At 36.1% G+C, this 22,695-nt stretch overlaps 2 long non-coding RNA genes across 2 annotated transcripts in view; one reads left to right on the forward strand and one right to left on the reverse strand.

Moving 5' to 3' along the window:
- LOC107974412 (uncharacterized) overlaps window positions 1–22,695 on the forward strand; it is a 37,693-nt gene that overhangs the window by 7,384 nt on the left and 7,614 nt on the right. Inside the window, exon 3 of the long non-coding RNA XR_001717152.4 lies at window positions 17,007–17,221. This is a non-coding gene — a long non-coding RNA (uncharacterized LOC107974412). The remainder of the gene's footprint in view (window positions 1–17,006; window positions 17,222–22,695) is intronic.
- On the reverse strand, window positions 8,448–12,060 carry LOC129143774 (uncharacterized). Its single transcript, XR_008547620.2, has 3 exons — window positions 11,939–12,060; window positions 10,971–11,057; window positions 8,448–9,041 (listed from the first exon to the last, which is right to left on the reverse strand). It is a non-coding gene; the product is annotated as an uncharacterized LOC129143774 (long non-coding RNA).

Below are 22,695 nucleotides of genomic sequence, written 5' to 3' on the forward strand. Positions count from 1 at the left end.
CTCCTTGATAAACTTTCCTTCATAAATGCATCTATCCTATTAGTTCTGTCTCTCTAGAGAACACTGAGTAACACAGTTGTATTTTATTTTCTAATATTTTGTGGAGGGTTATTGCATCCATATTAATAAGAGATATGGTTCTGTAATATTTAATAATATTACTAGTAATATTATTACTATAAATTGTCAGGACAAATGTTTTCACCGCTGAATTCTATCAAACATTTTAGGAAAGAATAATATCCATTTAATGTAGCGCTCTCATACAAGTAAAGAAGAGATCAGTGGAACAGAATAGAGTCTGTAAGTAGATCTACATATAGGGTCCATTTATTTTAGATAAAAGTGCAAAGAAAATGCAAAGAGAAAAGGTTAATATTTTCAACACATTTTACTGGAAAAGTTCCAATCTAGATGAATGCCATATAAAAATTAAATTGAAATGGATTTTATATCTAAATGTAAGACCTAAAACTCAAAAATTGTATCAGAAAACACTGGAGAAAATATTTATGAATTTGGGTTAAACCGATATTTCTTTAATACAACATTAAAAGCATAATCCACAAAAGAAAAGAGTTATAATTTACACCTTATAAAAAACTCTAAATGTCTGTTAGGTCTATTTTACCTAATGTGCAGTTTAAATCCAATGTCTCTTGGTTAATTTTCTTTCTAGATGATCTGGCTAATACTAACAGCATGGTGTTGAAGTCTCCAACTGTTATTGTATTTGAATCTGTCTCTTCATTTACATCTCATAATATTTGCTTTATAAATGTCAGTACTCTGGTGTTGGGTGCACATATATTTTAAATTGTTATATCCTCTTGCTGAATTTATCCTTTTATCATTATATCATGATCTTTGCCTCCTTTTATTGTTTTTGATGCAAAGTCTATTTTACCACATGTAAGTACAGGTAACCCTGTTTGCTTTGCTTTCAGTTTGAATGGAATAACTTTTTTCTGTTCCCTCTCTTTATTTTCAGTCTCTATGTGTCTTTACAGGTGATATGAGTTTCGTATAGTCTGAATTAAGTTGGGTTATGTTTTTTTTAATGCATTCATACAGTATACCTTTTCTTAAGTGAAAAAACTAATCCTTTTCCCTTCGAGGTTATTATTGATACTTAAGAGCTTGTTCTTACCATTTTATTAGTTGATTTCTGGTTGTTTTCTGTATCCTTTGTTCTTTCTCTGTTATTGCTTGTTATTGAAGTCTGGTGGTTTTCTGAAATGATCCTATTTTAGCTTTTTCTATTCCTTGTTGGTGTGCTTGGTGTAACAGTGGGTTTTACATTTTTATGCATTTTCATGATGGTAGATATCACTCTTTAACTTTCAGGTGTAGAACTCCCTTAAGCATTTATTGTAAGGTCAGCCTTGAGAAATTCCTTCAGCTTTTGCTTGTCGGAGAAAGACTTTACATCTCTTTCATTTATGAAGAATACCTTTAGGGGATATATTATCCTTGGCTGGCAATTTTCCTTTCAGCACTTTGAATACATCATCCCATTCTTTTCTGGCTTGTAAGGTTTCTGCTGAGAAATCCACTATTAGTCTAATTGGTTTCCCTTATAACTAACCAAATGCTTTTCTCTTGCTGTTTTTAGAATTATGTCTTTGTCTTTGAATTTGACAATTTGACTGTAATGTGCTATAGGAAAGACCTTTTTGCATTGTAGCTCTCAGGATCTCTGGGTTTCCTGTGTCTGGATGTCTAAATCTCCTTCTAGACTTGGAAAGTTTTCAATTCAAATATTTGGTCACATTATGGTGTTCATATGCCACTAAGGCTTTGCTCATTCTTTTTAATTCTGTTTTTCTTTTAATTGTCTGACTGGGTTATGATTGGGTTATTTCAAACGACCTGTCTTCAAGTTTTGAAATTCTTGCTTCTGTTGATCTAATCTATTGTGAAGCTTTTGAATGTATTTTGTATTTCATTCAGTGAATTCTTCAGCTCCAGAATTTCTTTATTTTTTAATGATATATTTTTGGTAAATTTCTCGTTTGTATCCTAAATTGTTTTTCTGATTTCTTTGTATTATTTTTGGTATTCTCTTGTATCTCACTGAGCTTCTTTAATATTATTTTGAATTTTTTTGTGGGATTTCATAAATTTCTTCATTGCAATTTGTTGCTGGAAAATTGTTGTGTTCCTTTGTCATTTTTCTTGTGCCCTTAAGTTGATTTCTGAACATGTGATGTAACAGCCACTTCTTTTAATTTTTTGAATTTGCTTTTGTATGAAAGAACTTTTTCCAGAAGATGTATCTATGGTGTTGATGAGGTAGGGCACTTTGGCTTTGATTCTGGGTGCATGCAATAGTATACTCTCCATACGATTGTAGTTGTAAACAAGGTCAGGGGTGTCTAAGTTTCCTCAGTGGCTTAGGGTGCAATTGGTAGTGGAGGCTGTGGTGAAGTTTTATTGAGAATGGGGACACTGGGTGGGCCTGTCCTCAGGCCCCAGTGATGGTAGTGGTAAGCTGAGTGTTCTTGACTTTGGGCACCACGGTGGTATATTCTGGTACCAATGTTAGCATCCAGGTGGGCCATTTCTTGGGCCTCCATGCAACTTGTGTGTGTACTGGTAGTAGCAATTGTGGGTTGAGCCAGTGAGGGAGTCCTTGGGGCCCTGGACTATATGAGTGGTTTGAGTGATATCAGCAAGTGGTGGGATTAATCTCTAAGTCCAAAGCAGCTTACTCTGATGTTGGTGGTGGCTGTGACAGGCTTGATGGGCCAGTCCCCAGGACCACAGGTAGCACATCCAGATGGTTCCCCACTGTGGTGGTAGCAGTACATTGGGTGGGCCCAACCTCAGGCCTCTGGGCAGAGGGCTTGGGTACCTACTGCGGTAGATGGACAGGATGGTTCCCAGACCCCAAAACTTCATGCTCAGGCACTGGAGGGGCAGAGCTAGGTTGGGAAAACCTGTTCTCAGGACCCCTTGTGGTGCTTTAAGGCACTGGCTGTGGTAAGCAGGAGTGGAGTAATCCCCAGGCCCAAGGCAGTGGATTGGGGCATCAGTGGCCACACTACAGCCCTGCTACTAGGGAAGGTAGGGTTGCTTGCAGTGGTAGCAGCCATATGCAGGTGGCTGGGGAGTACACTTTACTTGCACTTCAGCCCTGACTTTTGCATCCATAGCTGTAGCTGCTGCAGGTGGGGAAATCTGATGTCAGTACATATGGAAATGCATAGTGGCTTTACTGCTGGGGCAACAGGGTCTTTGCCAATGGCTCACCTTTATCCTTGAAGGCAGCAGCCAGCTGTGGTGTGTGGCTGTAGGCAGGGCATGTCAATAAGTCTCCAGAGATGTGGAGATGCAGGTTCTGTTATGCCCCAGAGTAGGATGCAGTCTGGTGGTGGCTGGGTTCTCAATATGGCATCTTGCTATAGCTCCCTAGGGCTCAAGAGGTATGTGGGACCCAGCATGAGCTCCCTCTCTGAAGCAATGCCTTGCACAGTCTCTAAGCAGCTCCCTATGTTAGCCTTTGAGTCCATGAGGATCTAGAGTCTTTTTCACAATTAGGATGCAGGAGTCTGCAGTGGGGATGTGAACCTCTGAAGTTCACTCACTTACCCTTTCTCCTTCCCCGCAGAGGCCCCCTGCTGATCCCAGCTGAGGAGGCTACCTCACTTGCCTCTCCTTCCTTGCTTTATGTTCTTCCTATCACTTGACTATTTTTTATTCAAGTTTTCTCTCTCAGATGACCTATCTGAAGTGTGATTATCTCATCACTATTTTGACTCTGCTTTTTGGCAGAGACAAATACCAAATGCCTAGAGTCAGTCATCCTGAAGCCCTTCTAGACTGCCCTGGATGCACACAAAAACACACTCTCAAGGTTATTATGCTAAATGGAAGAAGTCTAATAAACAATATAAGCATACTGTATGTTTTCATTTATATAAAATTTTAGAAAAGAACAAACTAATCACTGTGACTGAAAGCAGATAAGTAGGTGCCTTTTGATGGGGCAAAGGATTAGGGAAGGACAGAAGAAAAGTACTCCAAAGGGGCATGAAGGAATTTAGGGGCTGACAATACACTTATAATCTTAAGAGTGGTTTGGATTTCACAAGTGTATAGATATTTCAAAACCTGTCAAATTCTACACTTTAAATACATACAATTTATTGTGAGTCAATTATACTACCACAGAGCTTTACAAAATATCTTGACGGCATTTTCTTTTACCTATAAATCTAATTTACTTATCCTCTTCGTAAGATTTATATCTTGGAAGAACCGGTCTTTTCTTTCTGTATTTCTTTCCTCACCTTGTGTTTAACCTTAATTCATGCCAATCTGGCTTCAGCCTCTAACTTCTGTCAAAATGTTTGCACTAGAATAACCAAGGTCCCTACATTACTTAATCCAAATCACCTTTTTCCTCTCCTGTCTCAATTAACTCCTAAAGAGCATATAACATTGTTGACCATTTTCTTTCTGCTTCAAACACTTTGTTTTGCTGCTACAAAACCATTTTCTTCCGACATTTTTGCTACTCTCATTCTTCAACGTTGGCTGAATCTTCTTAAGTTGTTCAGTAAACTTTGGTGTTCCCAGGAATTAGAAGTAGCCCACTGTTTTCTGCTCTATAATCTACACCCTTATTTATTTTAGTTAGCTTTCTTATATTCCAAATTATTCCAAAATACTTTTTCATGGCCTAGCACTCTCCCCTGAATTCTAGTCTCATTTATTCAATATGTCATATGGTATCACCACTCAGATACATAAAGATATCTTAAACTTATTAATCATTTAATTTATCCCCTTCATTCTCTACAATGTAGCCAACAGGGAATTTTAAAAATGCAAATCTCATTTGCTACCCACTTTTGAAAATACATCAATGGCTTCCCAATGATTAGCTCAGATTAAAATGTAAGTATTTAGCATGATCTAAAACATAATCTTGCCATTGCCTGCAGTAACTCATTTTCTGTGCCCTGCCCTTTATTCTTTGGATTCTGGCTGTACAATACTGTCCTTATTTTAATTACTAGACGTTGCTTTCTCTCAAACAAGGCCTTTAATATGCTTTTCTTACCAGCTGGAACTGATCCCAAGTACTCCCTGCATTTTATGTTTGTAAACTCTCTTCCTCAGATCTCAGTTCAAATAAATTTGGATCTCAGTTCCAAAATTTTCATTATGGAAGACTTTTCTGATTTCCTGTTATCTGATCTAGAAGTAACCTGTTTCTTTTTCTCTTGGCACTTTTAACATGTTTTGAGTATAAATTGATGTGATTATAATTTCTGATCATAATTTGATTAGTGGCTGTATTTTGCCACTAACCTATAAAACCAATAAGGCCACAATGATAGTTGTGTTGTCCATTTCTCTTTCCTCATTGCTCTCAACGGTGCCTGACAGAAGGCAAATGAATAAAAAAAAATGGGTATTGTGTGAGCTATATCAAAGTTAACCCTTTTAAAAACTGATTTAAGACACTTAATAGTATATTCTAAATAGCACAGGCTTGGAGCCAGAAAGTCATAGGATCAAATTTAGTCTCCACCACATCTTTGATGTGTGATTTTAAACAATTTATTCCACTCTCTGATGGTAACTTTTCTCTCTTTATTATGGGTGTAATATTAGCTCTCCTCTGAAGTGTTTATGTATATTAAGTTCAATGATGAATATATAACTCCCAGTAGAGAGCCTCCAGAACCTCATGATCAGTTTTAACATTCAGTAATATATTTTAAAAGGAAGTTGCAAGCAATCATTTAGTTATTTAATAAATTTCAGGAAAGAGTAAAATAAAAAATTGGTTGTGCTTTGATATAACATACTTTCAAAGACAATATTTAGCTTAACAAGTTGAATTCAGTAAGCCCAGTTTAGAAAATGATCAGCTCATATTGCACCAGCATGCTTGTTCATATGGTTTGAATCTATGTTCAAATATAAAAAAAAATTGATATGGTTTGGATCTGTGTCCAATACAGAATATTGGTACTGAGAAGTGAGGCATTGCTATAAAGATACCCGAAAATGTAGAAGCAACTTTGGAACTGGGTAACAGGCAGAGGTTGGAACAGTTTGGAGGGCTCAGAAGAAGACAGGAAGATGAGAGAAGGTTTGGAACTTCCTAGATACATGTTAAATTGCTGTGACTGAAAAGCTGATAGTAATATGGACAGTGAAGGTCAGAGTGAGGAGGTTTCATATAGAGATGAGAAACTTATTAAGAACTGGAGAAAATGTCACCTTTTTTATGTATTAGCAAAGAAATTGAAGGCATTATGCCCTTGCCCTCAAGATATTGAAACTTCGAACATGAGAAAGATGATTTAGGATATCTGGTAGAAGAAATTTCTAAGAAGCAAAGTGTTCAAGATGTAGCCTGGCTGCTTCTAACAAGATATGCTCATTTAAATGAGCAAAGACTTGACCTGAAACTGGAATTTAATTTAAAGGGAAAGCAGAACATAAATGTTTGAAAAATGTGTAGCCGGGCCAGGTGGAAGAAAAGAAAAATCCATTTGCAGGGGAGTAATTCAAGCAGGCTGCAGAAATTTGCATAACTAAAAGGAAGGCAATTTCTAACAGTGAAGACAATGGGGAAATGGCCTTGAAGGCATTTCAGAGACCTTTGTGGCAGCCCCTCCCATCACAGGCCTGGAGGCCTAGGAGAGAAGAATGGTTTCATAGTCCAGGCCCAGTGCTCTGCTGCCCTGCTCAGCCTCACGACACTGTTCCCTGCATCCCAGCCACTTCAGCTCCAGCATGGCTAAAAGGGCCCCAGATACAACTCAGACCATTGCTTCAAAGAGTGCAAACCATGAGCCTTGGCAGTTTCCATGTGGTGGTCAGCCTGAAGGTACACAGGGTACAAGAGTTGAGGTTTTAGAGCCTCCGCCTAAATTTCAGATGATGTATGGCAATGCTTGGATGTCCAGGCAGAAGCCTGCCTGGGGAGGAATCATCATGGAGAAACTTTACTAGGGCAGTGCAGAGGGGAAATGTAGGGTTGGAGCCCCCACACAGAGTCTCCACTGGGGCACTGACTAGTGGAGCTGTGAGAAGAGGCCGCCATCCTCCAGACCCCAGAAAGTTAAATCCCCTAACAGCCTGCAGGGTGCACCTGGGAAATCTGCAGGCACTCAATGCAAGTCTGTGAAAGCAGCCATGATGGCTGAACCCTGCAAAGCCTCAGAGGTGGAGTTGCCCAAGTCCTTAGGAGACCACCACTTGCATCAGTGTGCCCTAGATGTAAGAAAAGGAGTAAAAAGAGATTATTTTGGAGCTTTAAGATTTAATGACTGCCCTGCTGGGTTTCAGGCTTGTGTGGGGCCTGCAGCCCCTTTCTTTTGACCAATTTCTTTCTTTTGAAACAGAAGTATTTATTCAATGCCTGTACCTTCATTTTGTCTTGAAAGTAACTAACTCAATTTGAACTTTACTAGCTCATAGACAAAATGGACTTTCCTGGTCTCAGTTGAGACTTTAGGCTTTTGACTTAATGCTGGAATACATTGAGACTTTGAGGGATTGTTGTGAGAAGAACATGAGATTTGGGAGGGGTCATGGGTGGAATAATATGGTTTGGATCTGTGACCTCACTCAAATCTCATGTCCAGTTGTAAACCCCAAAGTTGGAGGTGGGGCCTGATGGGAACTGATTGAATCATGGGAGCAGTTTCTCATAGTTTAACACCATTCCCCTTGGTGTTATCCTCACAATAGTGAGATCTCATGACATCTGGTTGTTTAGAAGTGTGTGGCACCTCCCCGCTCTCTCTAGTACTCCTGCTCCAGCCATGTGAAGTGTTCAGTTCCCCATTGCCTTCTGCCATGATTATAAGTTTCTGGAGACCTCCCCAAAAGCCATGCAGATGCCGGTATCATGCTTTCTGTACAGCCTGCAGAACCATCAGCCAACTATACCTCTTTTCTACATAAATTACCCAGTTGCAGGTATTTATAGCAATGCAAAAATGGACTAATACACTTGTTTAACATTTATTTTATTATTTTAAGCTCTACTTACTACCGCTTTCATTCTCCAGGCTTTTTTTTTCAATAATACTTAGATCAAAAGTGTATTTTTTCCCATACTGGTTAGAGTTATATAACTATTTAAATCTATTATATCACATTATTTACAACCTAAATAATTTCATTACCTCCCAGTATTATTGGCATACTTTTGGTGGTTTATTAGCAATATCATGAAATAATATGATTAAAGTCATAAATATGTGAATTAGTCCTATTTTTGTTAATTTTGCAATTACTAAATAATTCATAAAGGCATGCATATTTTCAGCCATTATTCATGGTGTTTTCATGGATACAATGTGTGAAACCAAATGTGTCATTTTTTTCTTCTTTATGGAAAAATAATAGGTCTATCATTTTCTTGACATTGGCATGAGTGAAAGTTGTGTGAAACTTTTTGCCAAAGAAGACCAAAAATGTAATATAAAAATAGCACAAAAAACAGAAATAAATGGTTTAATATAAATAACATTTCCAGATTAGACAGACAATACTAAAATTTAAGAACATAATGATAAAAATAATGTTTTAAAATAGCTCTAGTTTTTCAGCAACAAAAGTTTCATTTTGTAGGCCAACAAAGTATCCCAATAAACATATAGTTACAAAAAGGTTAGTTAATGCAGTCGTGTTAGGTACCTTTCATGCTTCTGATTCAAGGATATATAAAAAAAACAAGTTAATAATTATATCTCTAAGGAAATTTTAACGTCATTATGCTAACATGTAAATACTAAATGAATTTTTTATTGAAATCAACATGACCTACAATGCAGTAAATCAGAAGCATGGCAAATTAAAATGTCCACACCTCCACAAAAGAGGTTGTATTAGTCTGTTCTCATATTCCTATAAATAACTACTTGAGACTGAGTAATTTATAAAGAAAAGAGGTTTAATTGACTCACAGTTCTGCAGGCTGTACAAGAAGCATGGCTGGGAAGGCCTCAGGAAAGTTACAATCATGGTAGAAGGCAAAGGGGAAGCAGGAACATCTTACATGGCTGGAGAAGAAGAAGGAGAAAGAGAGAGATAAGGAGGAAGTTCTACATACTTTAAAACAACCAGATCTCATGAGAACTCACTCAGTATTAGGAGAACAGCAAGGGGGAAGTCTGTCTCCATGATTTAATCACCTCCAACCAGGCCCCTCCTCCAATACTGAAGATTACAATTCAACATGAAATTTGGGTGGGGACACAGAGCCAAACCATATTATTCTGTCCCTGGCCTCTCTCAAATCTCATGTTCTTCTCATATTTCAAAACACAATCATGCCTACCCAACAGTCCGCCAAAGTCTTAACTCATTCAAGCATTAACTGAAAATACCAGGTCCAAAGTCTTATCTGAGACAAGGCAAGTCCCTTCCACCTATGAACTTGTAAAATTAAAAAAAAAACAAGTTAATTACTTCCAAGATACAATGGAAGTACAGGCATTGGGTAAATGCTCCCATTACAAATGGGAGAAATTGGCCAAAAGAAAGGGGCTACAGGTCCCATGCAAGTCTGAAACCCAGCAGGGCAGTCATTAAATCTCAAAGCTCCAAAATAATATATTTTGACTCCATGTCTCATATCCAGGCCACACTAATGCAAGTGGTGGGCTCCCAAAGACTTGGGCAGCTCCACTCCTGAGGATCTGCAGGGTACAGCCCCTCAGCTGCTTTCACAAACTGATGTTGAGTGCCTGCAGCTTTTCCAGGTGCATGGTGCAAGCTGTCTGTGGATCTACCATCCGGGGGGCTGAAAGACAGTGGCCCTCTTCTGGAAATTCTATTAGGCATTGCCCCAGTGGAGATTCTGTGTGGGGGCTCCAACCCCACATTTCCTCTCTACACTGTCCTAGTAGAGGTTCTCCATGAAGGCTCTGCCTCTACAGCAGATTTCTGCCTGGACATCCAGGCATTTCCATACATCCTCTGAAATCTAGGCAGAGGCTTCCAAGCTCTCTCAACTCTCCCTTGGCACACTTGCAGGCTTAACAACATGTGGAAGCTGCCAAGGCTATGGCTTGCACCCTCTGGAGCTCAACCTGAGGTATATCTTGGGCCATTTTAGCCAAGGCTAGAGCTGGAGAATCCGGAATGCAGAGAGCAGCGTTCCATAGTTATGCAGGGCAGTGTTGGTCCTGGGCCTGGCCCACAAAACCATTCTTCCCTCCTAGGCCTCCAAGCCTGTGATGGGAGGGGCTGCTGTGAAGGTCTTTCAAATGCCTTCTAGGGCTTTTACACATTGTCTTGGCTATTAACATTTGGCTCCTATCTACTTATGCAAATGTTTGCAACTGGCTTAGATTTCTCCCCAGAAAATGGATTTTTCTTTTCTCCCACCTGGCCAGGCTGCAAATGTTTCAACTTTTATGCTCTGCTTCCCTTTTAAATATAAGTTCCAGTTTCAGATCATCTCTTTGCTCACTCATATAAGTGTATGTGGTTCAAAGCAGCCAGGCTACATATTGAATGCTTTGCTGCTTAGGAATTTCTTCTACCAGATACTCTAAATCATCTCTCTCAAGTCCAAAGTTCCACAGATACCAAGAGCAGGGGCACAATGCCTCCAGTCTCTTTGATAAAGCATAACAGGAGTTATCTTTGCTCCAGTTCCCAATAAGTCCCTCATCTCCATCTGAGACCCCCTCAGCCTAGACTTAATTGTCCCTATCACTATCAGCATTTTGGTCACAACCATTCAACAAGACTCTATGAAGTTCCAAACTTTCCCTCACTTTCTTATCTTCTTCTGAGTCCTCCAAACTCTTCCAGTCTCTGACCATTACCCAGTTACAAAGCTGCTTCCACATTTGCAGGTATCTCTATAGCAATGCCCCACTTCTCGGTACTAATTCTCTGTATTAGTCCGTTCTTACATTGCTATAAAGAACTACCTGAGGCTGGATAATTTATAAAGAAAATAGGTTTAATTGACTCACAGTCCCACAGTCTGTACAGGAAGCATGGCTGTGGTGGCCTCAGGAAACTTATAATGATGGTGGAAGGCAAAGGGGAAGCAGGCACATCTTACATGGCAAGAGAAGAAGAAAGAGAGAGATAAGAAGGAAGTGCTATACACTTTTAAACAACCAGATCTCCTGAGAACTCACTCAGTATCGGAGAACAGCAAGGGGGAAGTCTGCCCCCATGATTCAATCACCTCCCAGCAGGCCCCTCCTCCAACACTGTGGATTAAAATTTGACATGAAATTTTGGACAAACACAGAGCCAAACCATATCAGAGGTGGTTTAATTCCTTTCCCTTTGACTCTGGACTGGACCCACAACTTTCTTGGACCACTGGAACACAACAGAAGTGACATTATACAACTTATTAGGTTGAGCCATTAGAGATTTGCCATTTTTGCTTTAACTTGATTAGAAAGTTCCTTCTTGGAACTCACTCATCATGTGAAGAGAATGTAGGAAACTTATATGGAGGACATCCAAAGTGCTCCTATTGACTGCCCCAGCTAAGCGTTCAGTCAACAGCTGGTGCCAACTACCAGCCATGTTATGTGAGCCATCTTATGGTTCCTGTCTTTGAAACTCCTACTGACTATAGCCCCAGGAAGCAATAGGTGAAGCAGAAGACCCACTCAATTCAGTCCAGTCAACTCCCCCAAAAATAAGATATAGTAAACGTGATTGTTCTTTAGAACCACTAAATTGTAAAATGGGTTGCTACACAAAAGCAGAAACTGAAACAGAAGACAAAGGTTCAACTCTGATTTTAAATGAATAGTGACTTCGGAGTCAGACAGCTTTTGATCCCTGAACTGGCAGGTGTTGTATGACCTTGGCCAATTCACAATTCATTCCATTTGTCTGAGTCTCAGTTTCAATAGAAATCACTTCATAGGATTGTTGTGAGAAGTGAAAAGAAGAGTTCCTGCAAAGTACTTACACGGTGACTGGAACTTATTAAAAGTTCTGTAAATGTTGGCTGTTGCCGTGTTGTTGCTGTTGATGTTGATGGTAACTTTGTCTGTAGAAAATATTATATATGAAGTTTCACTCTGCTGAGGACTTCTGGTGTTAAGCAGGGGATGGAGAAATAAAAAAGCATAGGATCAGAAGGGCTTATGTCCAGGAACATATTTCAAAAGATATCTTTTAAATAAAAGCAATATTTTTGCATGTAAAGGCAATTTAGAAATTGAGTCTATAAAGCTATGACTTATTTTTCATAAATTGAATTTTTAGAAAAAGTATATTATACCATGCCTCCTTTTCCAGAAATATTCAAATACATGCATTTATTATGATGTTGTTATGAAGTCTGAATACCTATAGGTAGTTGACTATCTACAGTTTGCAATAATAATAGAATTGGCATTACTACTTACTTAATAAAAAGAGTTGTTTTGGTTATTTAACATAAAACTGAAGTTATCCCAGAAATATGTTGTAAATCATAGGAGTCGTACACATGTCACAATAATATTTCCTGATATGCCCCATTGCATTCTTCATTTCTCAGATTAAATTTTACTTTCTGACAAGAACTTCCATTTGAACTGGATAGTCATAAAACCCTTTCCTTTCTTATTTATATTTTAAAAATTTTCCAGTGGTATTCTCTAATTAGTTCTAAATTTTGACATCTCATTCAGAATGGCTTTTCTTTGTCCTTAAGGGAAAATTGATATTGGATTGCTACTAATAGCTAGTATCTATTTGTGTATCCAAACAAGTATATGTTTGACCAACTGCATATTGTAAACCACTAATTTCAGTTGCAATGAGTCAAACTCCTAATTTCCTCCACATCAATCCTTTAAAGCTCAGCAGGACATGTCTCTTCTCTCAAGACCATTACAGATTTAATTTATCCAGTAAGGAAGGGCAGTCATTCTGATACATGATTATGAAAAATTATGCTACTGCTTCCTACTGATCTATCCACAAAACCACATGGGCATCTCCCTCAATGTTATTTCCTTAAAGCTCTCCTATGCTTGACTAGTTTCTATAGGGTTCATGATATTAATATAAACTTAGCACAGTTCCAACATATCATAAAAAAAGCAAAAGAAAGCAAATTAAGCAAAATTAAATCTCATTTATAAACATGACTAAAGAGAACACACATATTAAAATTTATCCAGCAGTTTCTAAAGACACTATCTTATTTAGTGTAGATTAAAGGTAGCTAAAACACTCAAGCTCAGTCAGCCCAGTTTGTTCAGTTCTTTCTCTTAGAATTGACCTACTCGGAAACATTTTGATCAATTTAAAAGCTACCTTCAAATTCCTATTTTCCTAATTAAATGAATCAACAGAAAAAAAAATGACAGTAAACATCTCAGAATTTGCTGCAGTATTTTTTAAACATTAAACAGGAAATCCTCATAACATCAGAAATATAAGAAAATTCACTTTAATGATAAGGATACAAAGATAAGATAATTGGCTAATGCCAGCTATCAGATTAATAATTAATGACTAAAATAAAATGTATGCTTTTAGATTCTCAATCATTAGACTTGTGTTTATGCATCTTAACATTATTTTTTAAATCTTAAATGGCATATATGAGTTATATCATTTGGAAAGTATTATGAGGATACTGGAAGAGAATTTCTTCAGTTTATCCAGGCTGTGATGGAAGCAGAACTCACAAATCAATCCTACTGGTAATTTCACAGTGAATATCTTTACAATAATATAATGCTTTCCACGCAAGGTAGAATCATAGTAAGTGCAACTTAGATGTCAGACCAATGCCACAGCCTCACAGCAAATAAATAATTCCTATTGCATTTCCAGGCTTCCTTGTTCAGTAGAGACTCAACAAAGGACTACATGAGCTAAGTTGTCCATCAACAGTTGGGTGTCATAAGATTTACCTACCATAAAGATAGGCATGACCAGGGATGAGCTTCAGGACATGCTATCCCAAAATATGACACTTTGGTATATTCAGTATTTTAAGTGGAAGGAATTTGAGAAATCGAATGTGAAAATGTCTCTGTGACTTGCTCCCACCTTTCTTCCCTGAAGGTCATAAAACCTAGGAAGTCTTTTCTAACTTTCCCCTGACGCAGGTCATAAGATTCTCAAGTTAGAGATACCCTCTTTATATCCAGAGGAAAGGAGTATCATTATCTCTGGAGAAAGAGGGACACAGAAACTTAAATGAACAAGCCTTGCTAAATTTCCTCCAGTTTCTTACCTTTAGCTCATACCCACTTTGTCCCCTGATACTTCTCCATGACACTCTACTTTTCATCAAACAGTCTAAAAAAGCCACCTAGGTTTAACTGTTTATTCAGTCTTCAGTTCTTTATGAAGGACACAGTGTCACATAAAATTTATATTAAGTAAATTTGTACGCTTTCCTTTTGTTAATCTGTATTTTCTTAAAGGGGACTCATTCAGTGAACCTAAGATGGGTAGAAGGAAAAGATACATTCCCTCCCCTACACCAGCAACATATTAATACCAAGTGGAAGTAGTATATAAAGAATAGAAACCTAGAATGTCCTGCAGGCACAGCTAAATTGCATGAGGAACTGGCTCACATTCTCAGTTCTATCTATTCTGGCTGCATTGCAGCCTCTCTCTCAAATCACAACTATGGCTCCAAATTGAAACACAGCTTAAGGATGGTGTCGCATGTTGATACCATCCAGATACAAACAGCAGTCTCATCATATTTAGGTGGCATTAAAGGACAGTGGAGAAGGAAATCTTTTCCAGTAGGCAGAATTTCAAACAATAGATTTGGTTGTCCATTTTACCTGCAGGAGAAATGACCTGAGACATAGATTGAAGGAGGAAAGATGAGACAGATTGAAGGAGGAAAGATGGTCCTCTTTCCATGTCCTTGGTAGGTAGAGATTGGGAAATTGGCCTATAAATGACCACTAAGATTCTTCTCGCCGAGGCTTTGAAATGTGAAATATGAGAAAGCTGTGCAAAGATACAAAGTCCAGCTAGAAATTATTTGTGTCACCTGTGCTAGAGTCAAGTATAACAAGGACAGCAGCAGCAGCAGCAATAAGAATCAGCTGAAGATAGAATGAATGGTAGCATTCCAACTAGGCAATTTCTCTGGGTTGTTCTGCTCACATTGGTCCTTGTCCAAGTCTTGTTTTACAGAGTACTCCTAAATTTCATGATCTTGCAGAATCCTTTCTAAAATTATTATTTTATTCAAAACAACCAGAGTTAACGTTTTGAAATTAAGATGTATGGTGCATTGTCTTTTGCCTCTGTGTATAAATAATATAAAAACTGTTTAATTCACCAAGTCACAGATTCTTGAAGTGAACATTAGTTTTCCCTATGCCCATATGTGCACTTCTTTGTAAAATCCAGTTTTAGCATGATTCCTGAAAAGTTATTTTAGCAAGAACCCCCAACTGTTGGTATCTTATCACCCTAGACATCTGTTTTGTGTCCTTATCCTCCACCATCCTCCAGGTAATGTCTGATCATTGTGGCCTATGTCCAACAAGAATCATATTAGGTAAGTTTAGCTAGATTTTCCTCTTACCCATAATGTTTCCTTTTGGTAATTATCCATCCACCAACAACAACCTAACTACTTAGCTTGAAATTTCCATTTGATCATGCTATATTTGGAATTGAGCCCAACCTCCCTCTACTCCTGATAAATCCCATTGCAATGGTCCCTATACCCATGGCAGTAGTCCTCCCTCCCCACAGACACACCTTGAATAATGTCTGCCTTATCATCTTTAAAAAGCATAATAATTTTATTTTAACACAAGAAGTATGTCTTATGAGTTTAATGCTGAGTCTATTGAAAAAAGAAAAATATCTTTACTTCTAATGTATGAATATCTATGTATAGAGATTTGTGTTTCAGAGCTAAATTGACATTCTATGATTACATTTTATGCATAAGATAGCCACAACAGTTAATAACAAATTTATATATATTGAAATGCACTAAAATATTATTTGCATGTTTTTGCTTATAATGTGAAAAAAATTGAAAGTTATTAGAAAATTTCTAAAATGTTGAAAGAATCATATACTAATTGGTACTTGGTAGCTGAGATTGATTTTTTTTTCTAAGAGGAAATATGAAGATTTTTCAGAACGTTATTGCACTTGAAATAGAATGCAAATTAAAATTTAATCCATACATTTTAATTGGTTTTAACACAAGAAGTAGTCTAAGTATACTAATGTGGCAGGACTGTGAAATAATCAGTAAGCAATAAAATAAATTTTAAAAATGCATAATTGGAAAGCAATAATAAATAATGTTTACTTTGTTTTGAATACTCTATGAACTATAATTACTGCTTCTGTTTATTCATGTCTGGCTCAAAAACATAAATCAACTTAAGGCCAAGTAGGCTGCTTTCTTTTTCTTTTGATCTTTTGGGGAGTTTTTTATATTGTTTGTTTTTGAATTTTTGCAGGGGGCAGAATTTCTGCTTTACTCTTAAGCTGGAAGAAGACCCTACTAAACCCACAAATGAAAAACATAATTTAAAACTTAAGTTCATCATCTGCCATTTGAATTATTATAATTAAGCATGTTAAATAGTCCATTCCTTCAATGTCTGAGTTTTTCTGTGTTCAGAGTACTCAAATATGAATACTGAAAATATTTTTTACCACTGAGACAATAAAGAAAGTATCATCAAATGGAGCAAGTGACTGAAAGGAACTGTGGTCACTACAAATGTCAATGAAGCCAGAAATAGTCCTTTAAAAACCAGCTATGCTGCCAATGAATGCAGAAATGGCACAGCTTATGAGTCATTGACATAATCAACATAATAGTATAATACTAATCAATTAATACCACAGCTAGGATATTCCAGCATTTTAATTCATTTTGACATGTTCAACTTAAAAGACCACATTCTATGTCTGTAGAGATAAATTATCTGTATTACCAAAATTGTTTATATTTTTCTACCTTTTTAAAAAAGTAAAAGTGATTTAAAGCGGTCATTTGAACTTTACTCTGTTCTTAAATACAGGACTGGGGAGCAGGGAAGCATTAGAAATAATAAAGAACATTCTCTTTTTCCAATCTCCAAACACATATTTAATCGGCATAATGTAACTGATGGATGTCCTCCACAAAAATATCTAGAGGTGATGGACCATGCCCAAGTTGCTCACAGGGCACTTAATAAATGAGGACAAGAGAGAGAAAGAAACAGAGGCAGAATAAGAAAGCATTTCAGATGGGGTAAGTTGTAGCTTTTTTTAAAGTAGAGACATAAAAATGTCAGAATTATTTTTAACTGTTTGATATATAAATATGTAATAATGTCTCAGTATCTCAAAAGAAATAATGCAACTTACAAACACTCAGGTCTGAATTTATGTACTGATTTTTTCTAATCCAGAATCTAAATTAAAACAAGCCTCAACTCTGATTACATACTGATGTAAATTAGTTTGCCAGAGTTATCATGATAAAATATATGCTTATACAAATCCATAGGCACATATTGATACTACCTAACATGCTACCCCAATTGGTATTGGTATTGTGTAAATATTCAATTTACAATTAAAATTACAAAAAGACAACAGCTTCTGCCAGGCTCTTCCCAGTTCACACTAAAATACCTATGAAAAAATATTTTTAAAATCATGAAAACTTACTTTTTTGAAAATAAAACTATTGCTGCTTTATAAGTAGTTTACCTTAATTAAAATGTCTAATAATTTCATGAAGAAAAAAATATCCACTGTTCTTTTACATCTAGGAGGGATCAGCTTCACAAACAGCAAAGTAGAAACATGGTTTTCCCTTCCTTCACTGCATGCTTAGAAACCAGAAACCCTTAAGCTATAACAGCCACACTTTAAAAGCCGACAGTGTTCCATTACTGTAGATTGCTAATTTCTAAAGAATCCTATCTTTTATCATTAATCCTCTGTTTTCCATGTCATGAAGATATATGACTGCTTTGACATTCAAAATATTTTAGATTAAAACAGAAATTGGGGATTGGCAGTGTGTTTTCTATTGCTGCTATTAACAAATTACCATCAACTTAGTGCCTTAAAACACAAATTTAATATCTTACAGTTCTGGAGTTCAGAAGTCTGACAAAGGTCTCATTGGACTAAAATCGAGGAGTTGGCACGGCAGCATTCCTTTATGGACGCTCTAGGGAAAATCTATTTCATGGCCAGTTCCAGCTCTTAGAGTTTGCCTAGGTTCCTTGGTTTGTGGTTTGCTTCTATCTGCATAGTGAGTAATGGCAGGTTGAATATTTGCACTGTATCACTCTAACCTCACTTCCATCATTGCATCTACTTTTCTGACTCAGGCTCTGACACTTTTGCCTACTACTTCCACGTTTAAATGATCTTTTTGATCCCATTGGACCCATTAGTATAATCAAGATAATCCTATTTTAAGGTCGAAAGACTAGCAACTATAATTCCATCTACAATGTTAATTCTCCCTTGCCACGTAACCTAACATATCCACAGGTTCTAAACATTCAGACATAGACATATTTGCAGGGAAGGGTTGGGTGGGGGTGGGATTATTCTGCCTACCAAGCACTATAATATTGTTTGCTGGAAACTATTAAGAAACTATATAATGGACACAAACTGAAATGCTGGGAGGAGTAAAATCTGCAGACTATATTTTCCAGGTACTCTAACAATGTATTATAGAAGTAATACATGGGATATAAGTAATCTGCCTCAGGCCAGCAAAGCCATAAGAGATATATGACAATGTAATACTGAAATGAAGCTGTGAACAAAATGTCCATCAGCATGGTACACTAAGCTAATTAGAAAAGCACTCCCACAGTCTGAATGCAAACATATAGGTACTGTGGATAAAATTTAACATAAAAATGTTTTAAAAAACATAGCTGAATTCAAAAAGAGAAAAAGAAAAATGGAAAGAAATTTTTTTAAACAGAAGTAAAGTAAGAGGAAAAACAAAATTAGCACAGGCCAGAAGTACAGGGGAAATTGATAGCCTCTGCTTGTGAGAGGGAGTTGATGGTCTAAGAATATCTGAGTTCATGCATCAGCCTTAGAAGTCCCTGAAATGTGCTCATTAAGATGGGAAGCACTACCTTGAACTAGCATGAGGTGGTAGGCTGAATCTGAGAGACTTATATCATGCTCCAAAGTGGTATTTTCCTGATTTAAAAAAAATTTAAAAGGTGTAAAAACTACTTCGATGCCTTCTCCTGCCTCTTACTTAGGCGAGTAGGTGTTTAAAAATATACCTGAAAAAACTTACATCTTGATCCACGCAGAGTGTGAAGTCTGAATTTGGAATATATTTTTGATGCTGAAATCTTAATCCACGAAATTAAAATAAAATCAGTCTGGGAAAGGTGAGACAACTAAGGACTTCAGCAAAAAGAAAAAAAGAAAAAAAACTTTTTACCAAAGTTCGTACAATCCAAAGAACAAAAGGCTACCTAAAGTAAAATATCCAAAAAAAAAAAAAAACAAAAACAAAAACAAAAAAACAACATCTACTTTAAGGAATGAAACACTAGTAGAGGTTGTCATTAGACATAGCCATCAGGTTATTTAGAGATCCCATGACTCTAAATTGTAAAAAACATGAGATTATGAAATAAATATGTTTTAAGTAATTAGTAAGAAATAAATACCTTAAAGAAAAAGGACACTATAAGAAAGTGATTTGTAAAATATATAACTTCAAAAATAAAAATATATTTGTTATTAAAAATGAAATTCAATAGATAATTAAAATAATAGACTTATTTTTTGAAAGAAAAAATTAGTGACCTGAATGTTCCAAAAGACATAATCACCCAGAATAAATTGCAGAAGGTTATATATAGAAAACTGTTGAGACTGAAATACCATCATCTTTAGCAGAATAAAAAGAAATAAATCTACAATCAATATATTCCTCTCCTGAGCAGAATGTAATAGCTTTCAGTACTACTATTACCAAAAACAAAAGGAACAGCCAAGAAAAATGGAAAAAAAAAATTCTTAAAGAAAATCAGAAAGTTTCAGAAGCCTGAAGGACAAGTGGGGCCAACATTCTGAAGAGAAGAATATCATAGAAAATTGAGCTGACATTCTACATACACATTTTTCCAAGAGGTATTTACCAAAAATGGGCACAGCAAGAGACTGAAAATCCAGGCTTAGCTGAGACAGAACCACTACTGAGGAACAAAAAGACATCAGAAGAACTTTAGGCAGTCTCCAGTGCTAGAGATAAAATTGGAGATTTGAGCAGCATAAAACAAGCTGTCAGATTTACCTTTATTGCTCAAAATCTGATGTGACAAGAGGTAGAAGGTTACAAAGCTAAGTTGAATGCACACTGAAAGAAGGGAGCTTTCTACCATCAGTTAACACTGAAGAGTCAAAGATTTATCTTTAGGGTCCAGCTAAGAAAAGGTCCCAGGGAATATTCCAGACTTTTGTTGCAATTTGTTGCAATTCCTAACTAACTATCCCCAAGGAAAATGGCTAAAGGGAGAGAAGGGAACCCTTAAAAAACATAACCTTACCTCAATCCAGTTCGACCCTGATTAATTTAAGGTAACATTTCTTAAAACGTCATCTGCATATGTGAAAAATATTTTCATCATAATACTAAGATGCTATTTATCTTTTCCATTTTGTTGACATCTGCACTGATGGTCCAAAAGCAATGGTGGTTAACAGCGTTGGTGCCATAACACAAACTAAAGCGCTGGCACCGAGCTGCACTAGCACTCATATTGCACTCTGCTTCACAGCTTGGACCCACAATTAAAATCCCCACACAGTTTTTTAAAATGCCAATTTCACATATGACAAAGAAGTAAAAAGTATTAATTTTATTAAATCTCGATCATTAAAAATATATTTCTTTATGATGATAATGTAATCATAAGTAAAGCAATTCTGCCCTTTTCTAAAAATTAGGGTATTAACTTCAGAAAAAACAGTCGTGTGTTTTTGAATTGTAAGCTGGACTGGATACGCTTTTTCCATGGGACATTCAACATAACTGTTGAATGGAAACCTAAAATGAAGAGGTCAAGTGAATGAAGCAGGAGCAATATTTGAAGAGATAATGACCAAATTTTTTTCTAAATTGGATGTAATAAAGAATGTATCACTGGTAAGAAAAATAAAATAATAAAAAATGTAATTCATACAAAAGAAAGACAGTATAAAGACAGACAAAAGTGGAATAAGTAGAAAACATACAATAAACCAATAGATATACATTTAAATATATCACTTCTTATATTTAATACAAAGAAAATAAGTACTCCAATTAAATACAATATTTTCAAACTGAGATAAAAATTCCCATATATCTGCTGCTTTTAACAGACATGACTTAAAACTAAGAAAACAAGACTGAATATAAAATGATGTTAAAAATAAAACCATAAACAAGCACAGAAAGATGGTGTGAAACAAAAAGAACAGAAAATGTAGATTCTAAGATTGAAATCATTAGTACATGCAAAGAGGGCCATATCATAATGATAACATGGTCAGTCCACAAAAAGACATAACAGTTATAACTATATTAGCACCTTGTAATATAGCTTTAAAATGCTGAACCAATAATTGGCAGTAATAAATGAAGAAATGGGTAAATTCAGAATCAAAGGATTCAGAGACATATACGATTGTCATATATATTGACATACGATAAATGACATCAACATATTGACATAAACAGAAAGCTGTACCATACAATGACAGACTTTAATTCTTTTCAAGTGCATATAAAATAATTACCAAAATTGATAATTTTCTTGATTCTTTAGAAAGGCTTAATGTGTTTCAAAAGATTTAAATTATTTAGAGAATATTCTCTTACCACAGTGAAATTAAGCAAGAAATCAGTACAAAATACTAACTAGAATATCCCCAAATGCCCTAAAGAATGCATAGATTGAAGAAGAAATCACTACAGAAATTAAAAAGTATTTTAATTGAAACCTAACTGAGATAGAACCTTTCCAGTTTTGTAAGAGGCAGTTAAAGCAGAACTTAAAGGGACACTCAGACCTTTAAACACATATAAAAGAATGAAAGTTGAAAATAAATGATTTATCTATGCTTCCATCTCAAGATGGCAGAAAAGCAGCATGAAATCTTACCAAAGAAAATAGAAAGGAGGAATTAATAAACATAAAAGTAAAATCAGGGAAATATAAAATAAATGTACAATAAAGTCATCTCAGATGAAAGATTTTTTATTTGAAAATATGAATTTTTAGCAATTTTTAACGAGTTATTTGCAGAACTAGTCCAGAAAATAGAAATAAAGAGACCAATATCAATTTAAATGAAGAGAACATTATAGATCCTGTAAAAATTAAGAGATAACCTAAGAATATTGTAAACTTTAATAAATTTGAAAATATAAATGAAATGGTAGTACGCCTTGGAAAACACAACTTAGAAAAAAACTAGAATACTAGATCTAGCATGTTTAAAGAAACTGAATCCATTTCTAACACTTTCTACAAATAAAACTTCATGCACAAAAAGCTCCACTAGTCAAATCCAAATATTGAAGAAGGAAATAGCATCAATTTTATATAAACTCTTCTAGAAGACAACGAAAAAAATAAGTATTTCCAACATGTCGCAAATTGCAAACAAAAACCTGAAAAGGGCATTATAAGAAAGAAAAATTACAGAACTACCTCTCTCATTAGCACAAAT

Source organism: Pan troglodytes, chromosome 3, assembly GCF_028858775.2.
Source record: "Pan troglodytes isolate AG18354 chromosome 3, NHGRI_mPanTro3-v2.0_pri, whole genome shotgun sequence".
NCBI lineage: Eukaryota > Metazoa > Chordata > Mammalia > Primates > Hominidae > Pan > Pan troglodytes.